The sequence below is a fragment of the Myotis davidii genome, unplaced genomic scaffold (assembly GCF_000327345.1).
Source record: "Myotis davidii unplaced genomic scaffold, ASM32734v1 scaffold1184, whole genome shotgun sequence".
Lineage (NCBI taxonomy): Eukaryota > Metazoa > Chordata > Mammalia > Chiroptera > Vespertilionidae > Myotis > Myotis davidii.
In genome coordinates, this window is record NW_006294682.1 from 46,565 (window position 1) to 58,188 (window position 11,624).

Below are 11,624 nucleotides of genomic sequence, written 5' to 3' on the forward strand. Positions count from 1 at the left end.
GGCATGGGGGCCAGTTATGGGTGATTAGGCAGGGAGGGAGGTGAGCAGTTAGGAGCCAGCATTCCTGGATTGTGAGAGAGATATCCGATTGCCAGTTTAGTCCTGATCCCCAGGATTGGGCGTAAACTGTCAGTCAGACACCCCCTGAGGGATCCCAGATTGGAGAGGGTACAGGCTGGGCTGAGGTGTCCGCTCCCATGCATGAATTTCGTGCACCAGGTCTCTAGTTAATAATAAAAAGAAATTGTCTTTTACATTATCTGAGTTTTGTATCCTATCTCTTATTTTTTCATTAGTCCTCTTCTTTTCTCAATTACTTCCTATTCATTTATCTATAACCCTTCCACCCTCTCACTGGCCAAAGGTGAGTCCCCATCACCATTTAAAAATCCTCTCACTTTTCCAATTTAAAGTCAAACAACAAACAAAAAACACGATTTATTTTCTAACTCCAGCTTCTTCCATACTTCTCTCCTTTTCTTACAACTAAAATCCATGATTTGGTGCCTGTACCTCCACATATCAGGTCTTTGCCACTTAATGACAGGTAGTCTTATCTCCCTACAAAACCCTGGAAACTGGCATCACTAGCAATTCTCTGCTATTAAATGAAATCCAAATCCAAAACCTTACTTCTCTCTATAGCATTTGACACTGCCATTGACATCCTCTTTTCTGAATTCCTCTGACAGCACATTTCCTCCTCCTTTGTTTAAACTTTATATTTTGAAATCATTCTAAACAAACATAAGTTGAAAAAAATAGCACAAATGATTCCCTTTACCCAAATCAACTATTTGTCGTAATTTGCTACTTCTGTGCTCTTTTTCCCAATACCTGATAGATGTATAAATAGATAGATAGATAGATAGACAGATAGATAGATATAGATATGTTATTTTCTCCTGAAATTTTTTAACATCTAAATGTCATACTTCATTTCTATTTAACCCATGTCACTTCTATATATCTTTCTTAAGAAAAAGAATATTCTTTTACCTATCCACAGTATAATGATAAGATTCAGAAAATTTAATCCTATATAATAAAGAGGTAATATGTAAATTGACCATCACGCCCTCACAAGATGGCTGCCTAAGACCAGGCTGGCACGGGGGTTAGTGAGGGACAACCAAACAACTGAACAGCAGGCTGTGTGCAGTGACCAGGCCAGTGAGGGAGCCATGAGGGGCAATCAGGCCAGCAGAAGGGGCAGTGGGGGTGACCAGGCCAGTGGGGGGGTAGTTAGGGGTGATCAGGCCGGCAGTGGGGGGCAGTTGGGGACAACCAGGCTGGTGGGGAGGGTGCAGTTGGAGGCGACCATGCTGGCGGAATCAGTGAGGGGCAAGTAGGCTGGCAGGGGTAACAGTTGGGGGTGACCAGGCTGGAATTGGAGCAGTAAGGGTGACCAGGCAGGTGGCGGGGGTCAGTTAGGGGTGATCAGGCAGGCAGGCAGATGAGGGATTAGTAGCCAACAGTCCAGGATTGTGAGAGGGATGTCCATCTGCCGGTTTAGGCCCAAGGATCGGGCCTAAGCCAGCAGTCAAACATCCCCCAAGGGTCCCGGATTGGAGAGGGTGCAGGCTGGGCTGAGGGTACCCCCACGCCCTTTGCACAAATTTTGTGCACCAGGCCTCTAGCATTAATATAAAACTGTTATGTTATACAGCCCATTTTCCTGTCTTTTATAGCTCCTTTTTTTGGTACAGAAAGTCAACTTAATATGAACAAATTTCTCAAGCTTTCTCTGACTTTGAAGGTATAGACATTTTGGAAGAACATAGGCCAAGTGCTTTTCTATATGAATTTTCTCGTGTTTCCACAACATTATTCAATTTTCAAACATTTTGGGCTGGAATACTACATAGAGAACCTTATGTTTTAGGGGATATCAAAACTTGTGAATCATGATGTCCATTTGCTTCTTACTAATTATATTAATGTGGATCATTTGGTTAAAACTTTGTCCAAGAGCTCCAGTGTCATTTTGTAATTATAGTTGAGTGTCATTCACAGTAGTTAAATTCTATAAAGTTTCTGCAAATTCTGAGTGTTGCTACCAGAGGAAATGCTGGATTAGATTCCTATGAGCCTCTAGACACAGAATTTTCATCAAATAGTTAATATATAATCTGTAGTATCTGTTTTTTTGTTGATTAAATATATGTTATTTAATATATATTTTTATTCTTTAGCATTAAACTTTAATAGCATTATAACTCATGTCTAATGAAGCATATCTAACAAATTTTCTCTGTAACGCTTATCACAATGTTCTCACACTTAGGGACACTGGGAAAGACATCATTGCTATGTTTTGGAGACATTTTAAAAAGCAGAAAAACCAAGAAATATAAAAATAATCAACAAAAAGCACAAACATGCAAAGACCTGACGTCAAAAAGGACACCTGTTTAAAGTATAAGAGTTGAAACAAGAAGGCAGAGTGTGACCTCTTTCAACCTTAGCTGAGAACATGCACAGTGTGTGACTCTGATTTTACATTCCTATGAGTGTTTCCATGAATGATCCAGAGAGTGCTGTGAGTATTGAATTCCAGTTTACAAATGAAATTTTCAAAGGTTTTTAAAAATATATACAAGTAAATTTAAGCAATGTTTAACATTCTCACCAGTGAGTTGGGTAGTTGTGCCACAAGATGTAAAGCAGATTATTTTTTGTGGAGGATACAAGGTAATAGGTGCAGGACGACCTCAAGTCAGCACCAATGTTGCAAGTCAGCACTCTCACAGGCATGGAGTTTGTTTCCCAAGTATATAAAAAGGTCTGGACAGAGCAAAAAACACTCCAAGGTAAACAGTAAAACCATGCTAAAATACAAAAGAGTGGAAAGTAAAAATAATTGGTATAATTTATTTTTTCAATACATAACCCTAATCTGTAGTATTTGAATTTTTGCAGTAAATATACAAATAGGTGAGGTAGAAGTGTAATTGCTGGTGCGGATTAATGGTGTTATCCATCATTATTTCACTTATTTTTTTGTTTGTTTTTTAGTTCATTTGTTTTACTATCAGCATGGAGAAAAATAGTCAATTCAAGTGTGACTAAGATATTAATGGTCAAACTAGAATTGGAGGTTTCAGTTCTACCTCATGAAACTCTACCTTTTACTGAAATGTACGTAAGTTGAATTAAAAAAAATCTCAGCTTCTAAGATGCCAATTTCAGTGTCCAGTTAAAATGGGAAATATTCTAATTTTTCAATTCATTGGGCATGTAATGTTTTAATTTTCTCTTGATATGTTGACTAGACCCTACAACTTTGAATAGCTATATTAGAGTAATGAGTAGAAAATTTAAGGGTCATAGTATTATATGATACTCAATTCCAGTTTATAACAAAGAAGAAAGAAATAATAAAGAAAAAAGAAAAATAATTAAAAATAAAGAAACAAATTCTAATGGAGGAAGGGCTAGCAATTTCTAATGGAGGAAGGGCTAGCCTCCCTTCCCCCAACAGAACAAGCAGGTAGGCAAAAAATTTCCCGCCAGTGGCAACTTCTAAACACAGGTTTGCTTCCCAGTTTCTCATCCTTGGGAGAAATAATGTAACTAATTTGCATTTTAATGGTTACCTGTTTCCAGTCAATGGCATCCCAAGGCTTTGGGAGTTTGCTAAATAAAATTAGATATTCTGAAATAACAAAATGCTAAAATATTAATCTAAATTTGTCTCATGAAAAATCTAGAGGACAGAATTAAATCTGTTGATTGATTTTGTCTTGCATTTTTGAAGTTTATTCTTAAAAATGTTACTGATTGAAAAATGGTAAATAGTTGACTTGCCAGCTAAAAGTTTAAGGTTCGGATTGAATTGGGAGAAATTGTGTAGTTGTGGTAGCTAGATGCCTAAAGTTATAGAAATTTATTTTCAAAAAAATAATTTTTGTTTTCTCTGAAATAATTAGGAATTCAAAATATGTTACTAATTGGTCTGATTTAAAAAGAGGATTAATTTTAAGATCTCAACTGGAAATTTTTAATACAAAAACCAGTTTAAATTTAATTGATATTCTTTAAAATAATTATAAAAGGTATAAACAGCTAATGAGATTTCTGTTTGTCTGCAATATAATGTTGGCCATCTATCTTTTAGGGATTTTGGTTTGCTCTTCCCTTGTTTATTGTGAGAATAAGGAAACCATCTTTTCTATCAGAGAACAGTTTAGACAGCCACAATGTTGAGCTGTGTGTCTTGGCAGCCGCCATGTTGGCAGGGTGGCTTGCTGCTCCCCTGGGGGCCGACATCTTGAAACATCAAAGACCCCTCCCTCTGACTTAGCCAATCACAAAAGAAATGTCTGCTTACTGAGGCAGGATGGGATTTCAGGGGTGGAGTTTTAAGGTGGAGTTTTACTACAGAAATGTGGATGGGGCAGGAAGTGTGCTTGCCTCAAGGATTTATTTAATACTATTTTTAAGCTAATCTCTTAAATCTAGAAAACCCTGCTTTCCTTAAACTACAGACAATTAAAGGCTATATGTTCCCTCCCTAAACAAAAGTTAAGTAGCTTATGTCAAATTCTTTAAAAGGGACTGATAGCAGTAATCCAATTTCTAAAGTGAATTATGGTTAAATTAAGTTGTCATGATATTCTTACATGGTATTATTCTACAAGTTTCATTAATATTTTTTTTATGTTTTATCCCAAACAAACTTATAAATTAATTCTTTGAATGTTTGGCAGCAACTTAAGGACATGAAAGGATTTATTCCTTTCCACTGTGTGGAAGGCCCCCTGGGAAGGCACTTAAGCATTCTGTATTGACCTCTCTTGACCTTTTTTTTTGCCAAGAGGATTCCAATTGTCTAAAGCTGTTATCTGAGCTCTCTGTTCAAGCTGAGATCATGAAGAGCTGGTACCATGGATCTGTCTCTTGCCCAATGGTGTAAGCTGGGCCCTCTCTGGAGAAGAAACCTGGGTTCCCCATGATCAATGCCAGGGCCCCACCAGCAGGTGAAGGGATCCAAAAGCAGTTGCTGGGCATGGAGGCCAGAGGGACATAGGTTAACAGAGAGACAGAACTGAACCTCACATCACCGTACTTGGCCCAGAGGATGGCTAGTAGTCAGTGACAGGTAAGACCCCTCAGGGAGGGGTGACCTAATATAGGCACAGTTGGTGGGGGGCAGTAGGAGAGAACTTGGGGTTCAACAGAGGTGGGGCACAGATCCTCATCCCCCCAATGGTGCAGGGCCTAGAACACTCACCCCTTCTGAGGAAGATCTCCTGTCCCCATGGCTGCTTCTTGCTTCCCATGCCCAGCCCAGATCAGGAACCAAATAACAAAAGAGATTTGGTCCAGCTGAAATCAGAATCCAGATAATGGAGGTTTGGCTAACAGACCCTATGTCTAAATCTAGCCTAATAACAGGAATGCTCAGAGCCTTCACAAGGATGTAAATTAAAATTATTGTTAAAGTATTAAATTTGACAGTAAAATAGTTGTCAAGTTTTCGAATTAATTAAATTTGGCTAACTTGAAATAGGTAATTATTCAAAAGGTATTAACCAAAATTTTCATTTCATGGTAAGTTGCTGGAAGACATCTTACCCAGGTATGGTTTTCTTGCTATGATAGGATCCGACAATGGACCAACCTTTATTTTACAGGTAATGCAGGTAGTAGCCAGGGCTATTGGGGCAAATTGGAAATTACATTGTGCTTATAGGCCTTAGAGTTCAGGGCAGGTAGAAAGGATGAACAGAACTCTAAAAGAGACCCTTACCAAATTAACCATAGATACTGGCGGGGATTGGGTGGCTCTCTTACCGTATGCCCTTTACCAGGTAAGGAACTCCCCTTACACCCTGAGCTTTACTCCCTATGAAATCATGTTTGGCAGGCCACCCCCTATCATTCCTAACCCTGCCTGTGACTGTGTTTTGTTTGACTTGCTGTTTTCAATTGTTCATTGGAATTCTCATGGAGGAGGCCTGGTTGCTGCTCTGCCACAAAGGGAACTGGTGGAAAGGCAGGAGAGCGGAGTGCTGTGGCTGACGGGCATGGTTAACAAAGGGGCACTCTCCCTGAACCTGGAAACCATCAGGACTTTGATGTTCTCCAAGAAGAGTAGGAGTCTGACTCAGAGACTGGCCAAAACCTCGTTTGGTTAGGAGAACCGGAGGCTGCGTATTGAACTTGTAGACTGCAGTTTGCTGGGCAGAGGTCCAAGCCCAGTGGTATAGGGGTTATGCTACCTGTGTACAGCAAAACAACTTTCTCCTGTGCCAGAATACATTTTAAGGAAATTGGACAGACTGTGTTTATCGCTAGAAAGAAGATCTGGCCAAAGTGCACAGCCCTGACAGTGACCTGCAGAAAACTGTATAATAGACTGAGGTGATACCTGCATCTTCATGGACATGGCTCCAGAGAGACGAGGACAATTTTGCCTTATATAGGAGGGTCAGGAGTGGACTTTAGTCACCTCCCTAAGATGTTTGTATAGCCCTGCCATATCTCATGTTTAGTAGCGGAGGATTTGGCTGCCTGAAGCGGCCATGGTGCCAATATTATGTTTCACTGTATTAATATTTTGTATTAACCTTTGATTCTCTTACAGGTTTAAAGGTAGCTATAGCTTCCAGCAGTTGCTGTAGACCGGTGATGGTCTACAATCCTCGGTAGTCTTTGGGAGTAACTGGCAAGTGTCCAGTCTCCCACACTGAGGGACATTGTTATAGCTATGTATTAGCTGTCTTGGAAGGTGGTCAGTTACCATTTTTGTGTTTAAGTTTTTGAAGCTGAAATGGTTTCTTTCCCTTCCACCGGACCATTTGTTGTAGTTTGTCTCTGCCAGGTCACAAGCCCTGCTCCTTCTGTGCCCAGGACAGCAGGGAGCCTGAATGGAAGGTGACCTCTAACCAGACACACCCACTGCAGATCACCCTCAAGCGATAGTTCTGCATACCGAGTACAGGCCTCTAGAAGTAGAAATGCAAACCCACCCAAGATTGGGCCTGTAAGTCTCAAGACAAGGTGGGGAATGGAAGGGCGAGGGCTATGCCCTCCATCTTTCCCTGGGTCCTCCATTTTTGGGCAGCAGCCATTATCCATGTGCTCAGCAAGGAGCTACTTCCCGGAATCCCAAGCCTCTGCTAGCCACACCTAGGATTTCTTTAAACTAACCAATGACAATCAAGGGAAGTGCACGCCATAGACACAACCACATCCTGTGTAACAAGACCCCAACTTGCACCTGGCCAAGCAGCAGGGCCCACAGTCCCCTCTCCTTCCCTTACTCCAACCCCCCTATAAAACCCCTCTTCCCACAGGGCTCTCTCTCTCTGCCCCTTGCCGCTTCGTCGGGGAGTGTTGTGGATGGAGAGCTCGAGCTAGCTCGAACAAAGACTCTTTTTGCTTTTGCATCAGACTCAGTTGGCTCCCTGGTGGTCTTTTGGGGATCCTGAAATCTGGGCATAACAAATACCTAAAAGGACACCCAAATAGTCTGGCCAGCATGGCTTAGTGGTTGAGTGTCCACCTATGAACCAGGAGGTCACAGATTTGATTCCCGGTCAGGGCATATGCCTGTGTTGTAGGCTCAATACCCATTGTGGGGCATGCCAGAGGCAGCCAATCAATGATTATCTCTCATCATAGATATTTATATCTCTATCTCTCTCCCTTCCTCTCTGAAATCAATTTTAAAAAATCTTTTTTTTAAGAAAAAAGAACACCCAAATGAATATTCTGAGAAAAATTTCTTTAGATACCAGAATAAAAGTTAATTTCTTTTTTATTAATTAAGCCAAATATAGAAATGTCTAATTGCCAAGATATTCATTCCACATGGAGCTTCCAAGTTTATATTTTCTTTATTCAATCTCAGTAAAAACTGGGGGCATGCCCTAAGCAGTTTGGCTCAGTGAATAGAGCGTCGGCCTGCAGACTGAAAAGTCCCAGGTTCTATTCCGGTCAAGGGCATGTACCTTGGTTGTGGGCACATCCCCAGTGGGAGGTGTGCAGGAGTCAGCTGATCTATGTGTCTCTCTCATCAATGTTTATAACTCTCTATCCCTCCCCCTTTCTCTCTGTAAAAAAATCAATAAAATATATTTAAAAAATTATTTTAAAAAAAACCAAAAAACTGGGGACATGCTATAGAATTAGAATGGGCTGTCAGCAGTTATCACACATACCATTAGATTGTCTTCTCAAATACCCTTATGTGTCTCTTAGCTGATGTAATTTTCTTCTGCACAAAAAAAACCTTTTCAGGATCCAGTAAATAACAGAACTTGGCACATATCTTCTAAACATAGGGTAAAATGCAAAACATACCTGTAAGTAAAATAATTTCAGTTTTTAATTAATAAAAATTTGCCTTCTTTTTCATCTTAATTCTTAATCTTGTAGAAATTCAAAATTTCAAACTCTGGGGGGTGGGGGGTAATAACAGACTTTGAGTTAAGTAAAATCCTCAGGAAAACAAAGTTCAATGTCCTGGGTTTAAAATATGCTCTAGAATTTCCAGCTAAAGAGAGAATGTCTCCCAGTAAGTAGGGAAGTGACAGGTGTGGTGTTCAGATCTGAAACTGGATTTTGGCAGCTTTCTTTCCTAGTCATGGGAGATGGATTCTTTCCTATAGTGAAAATATACTCAATGACAGTCAGCCAAAATGTTAGAAATATCCATTAAGTGCAAGCACATACTCTTGACTATGTAATGGTTTGTTGTGGGAATTAGAGGAATAACAATTTAGTTTCTCACTGTGCAAACATAAATTTCAGTTGAAGAACTTTCTCAAATTTAGTTTCAGAATACCAACAGTGACAGGAAACATGACCAAAGTTTTCCCTTTTATAGGTACTCTCATTATTGGAGGGGTTTTAATTGTAGCCATGTGGTTCATATTGAATTTTGCATATGTGATTCACATTCAATTTGACAAGTCATGTAGTGATTAAAGACTGGAATGCTTTGACAACAGGGTGAGTGAGCATGAATTTCAGTTTCCTTGTAACTCTCCATGATAAGGAGAGCCTGGCAAATGACTAGGCTCCAGTCTGGGGAGGTTTTAGCATCAGTGCACATGCTGAAAGGACTGACAGTTCTCACCAAGACAGCACCTGGGGATGGCAGATACACTGATCAGATTCCACTACTTTCTAGTCGTTCCCTAGTGTTGTTTTCCTGTAACAACAAAATGGAAACTGAGTTTTTGCAACCTTGGAATGTAGGTATCAGATTAGTTCAGGTCAAATGAGGGGTTTGAATACAGCCTCATATAAAAAATATGTATGTATTTACATATACATATACTTTCTTGTGAAGAGATATCACATTGTCAAAGCTATTATATCAGTGAGCAAAACTTAAGGATAGGAGAATTACATAGTGTTCTAATCCCTATTCATTTTTATTCAACTTCAAGCAATCTCTAAGGTAATTGTTTTATCAGTTTTTTGTACTTTTAGCATAAATTAAATTTTATTTTCATTTAACTTATGTCTTTGTTAATTATATAATATTATTCTGCTGGTGCTGATTGAGTTTCAGGGTTTTAGAAAGCATGGTACTAAAAACTTCAGGTTTAAAATTAACGCTATTTATAAGGGAAAGGAATGATTCTGCAAGTTGTTTCCATGTATGTGTGAATAAATTTGTTTACAGTTAACATTAAAAATTATTTTTCAAGAGAACTAGTATGTTCTAAGTGTGGTTGAACCCATAGAATACAAAGCAAAGAAACCAAAATGGAAAGTTCAAAGAAGGAACATAATAAACTTATGATAAAATAAGTAAATATTATTTACAATATTAAAATACATATCATATATAAGGCAAACTTAGTTGACTTGATGTGTAGTTGTATGCACTGCGAGGAACACTCAAATTTTTAACCTACACCTTTTTAATATTTTAGGCTTGATATAAAATGTCCTTAAGGTGCATCTCACTGAAAGAATTATAAGTAAATATTGCATAGGTTAAATTGACCATTTGGAAAATGTAATTTTTTATAATTTTGTTTTATAAATTTTCAAAATAGTAAGATGGTACCTAAGCAACCTCCAATGATAACTAATTGTGTGTGTTTTTATGTTTTGGTATCATTATGAGCTCATATGTATCTTTTTTAAAGTAGACTTCATATCTTTTTATTGCTGAACTAAAGGCCTAGTGCACAAAATTCATGCATGGGGAAGGGGACCCTCAGCCCAGCCTTCACCATCTCCAATCTGGGACCCCTCAGGGGTTGTCCGATTACCAATTTAAGTCCGGTCCCATAGATTGGGCCTAAACTGGCAGTCAGACATCCCTCTCACAATCCAGGACTGCTGGCTCCTAACCACTAGCCTGCCTGCCTGCATGATTGCCCCTAACTGCTTCTGCCTGACAGCCTGATCACCCCCTAACCACTCCCCTGCCAGCCTGATAGATGCCTAACTGCTCCCCTGCTGGCCTGATCATTCTCCAATTGCCCTCCCATGCCAGCCTGGTCACCCCCAACTCCTCTCTCCTGCCAGCCTGGTTGCCCCCAACCGCCCTCCCCTGCTAGCCTGGTCACTCCTAACTGCCCTCCCCTGTTGGCCTGGTCATCCTTAACTGCGCTCCCCTGCTGGCGTGAGCTCCCACAACTGCCCTCCCCTGACAGCCATCTTGTGGTGGCCATCTTGTGCCCACATGGGGGTGGCCATCTTATGTGAGGGTGTGAAAGCCAATTTGCATATTACCTCTTTATTATATAGGATGATATTCCATTGTATGAATATTCCAAACATTGTTGATAGTTGTTTGGATTGTTTTGGTTTTTCAGCTATTATGAATAATGCATCTATGAATATCCATGTACAAGTTATCATGTATACTCATAGTTTTATTTTTCTTGGGTACATAACTACTTTTGAAATTCTTAAGTTATATGATAACTCTATGTTTAACATTTTGAGGAACTGCCAAACTGTTTTCCAAAGTGGCTGTCTATTTTACATTTCTAATAGCAATGACTAAATTTCCAATTTTCCAGTTTCTCTACATCCTTGCCAATGCTTATTATGTCTGCTTTTTTTTTAATTAAAGCTACTTTATTTGTAAGTGATATAACTGGTTTTGATTTGCCTCAACAAAATGATAAATGCTGATAATTGTCTTTTTGTGTGTGTTTACTACTAATTTATATATCTTCATTGCAGAAATGTCTATTCAAATATTTTGTCCAATTTTTTAATTGTATTGTATTTTATTATTGAGTTGTAAGAGTTTTTTTTATAATCTATATAAAAGTCCTTTATCATCTGTATGACTTCCAAATATGTTCTCCTAGTCTAGGTGTTGTCTTTTTATTTTCTTAATTATGTCATTTGAAGCACAATATTTTTAAATTCATCAGTTCAGTTTACTTATTTTCCTTTTATTGCTTGTGGTTTTTTTTGGTGTTGAATCTAAAAAATTATCACCTTCCCCAATATCATGAAGACTCACTCTTGCATTTTCTTCTAAGAGTTTTATAATTTTAGTTCTTACATTTAAATCTTTGACCTGTTTTGAGTTAATTTTTACATATGGTGTAAGGCAAGTTTCTAACTTTATTTTTTGCATGTGGATATCCAGTTGTCCCAGAGCCATTTATTGAAAAGACTGGTCTTTA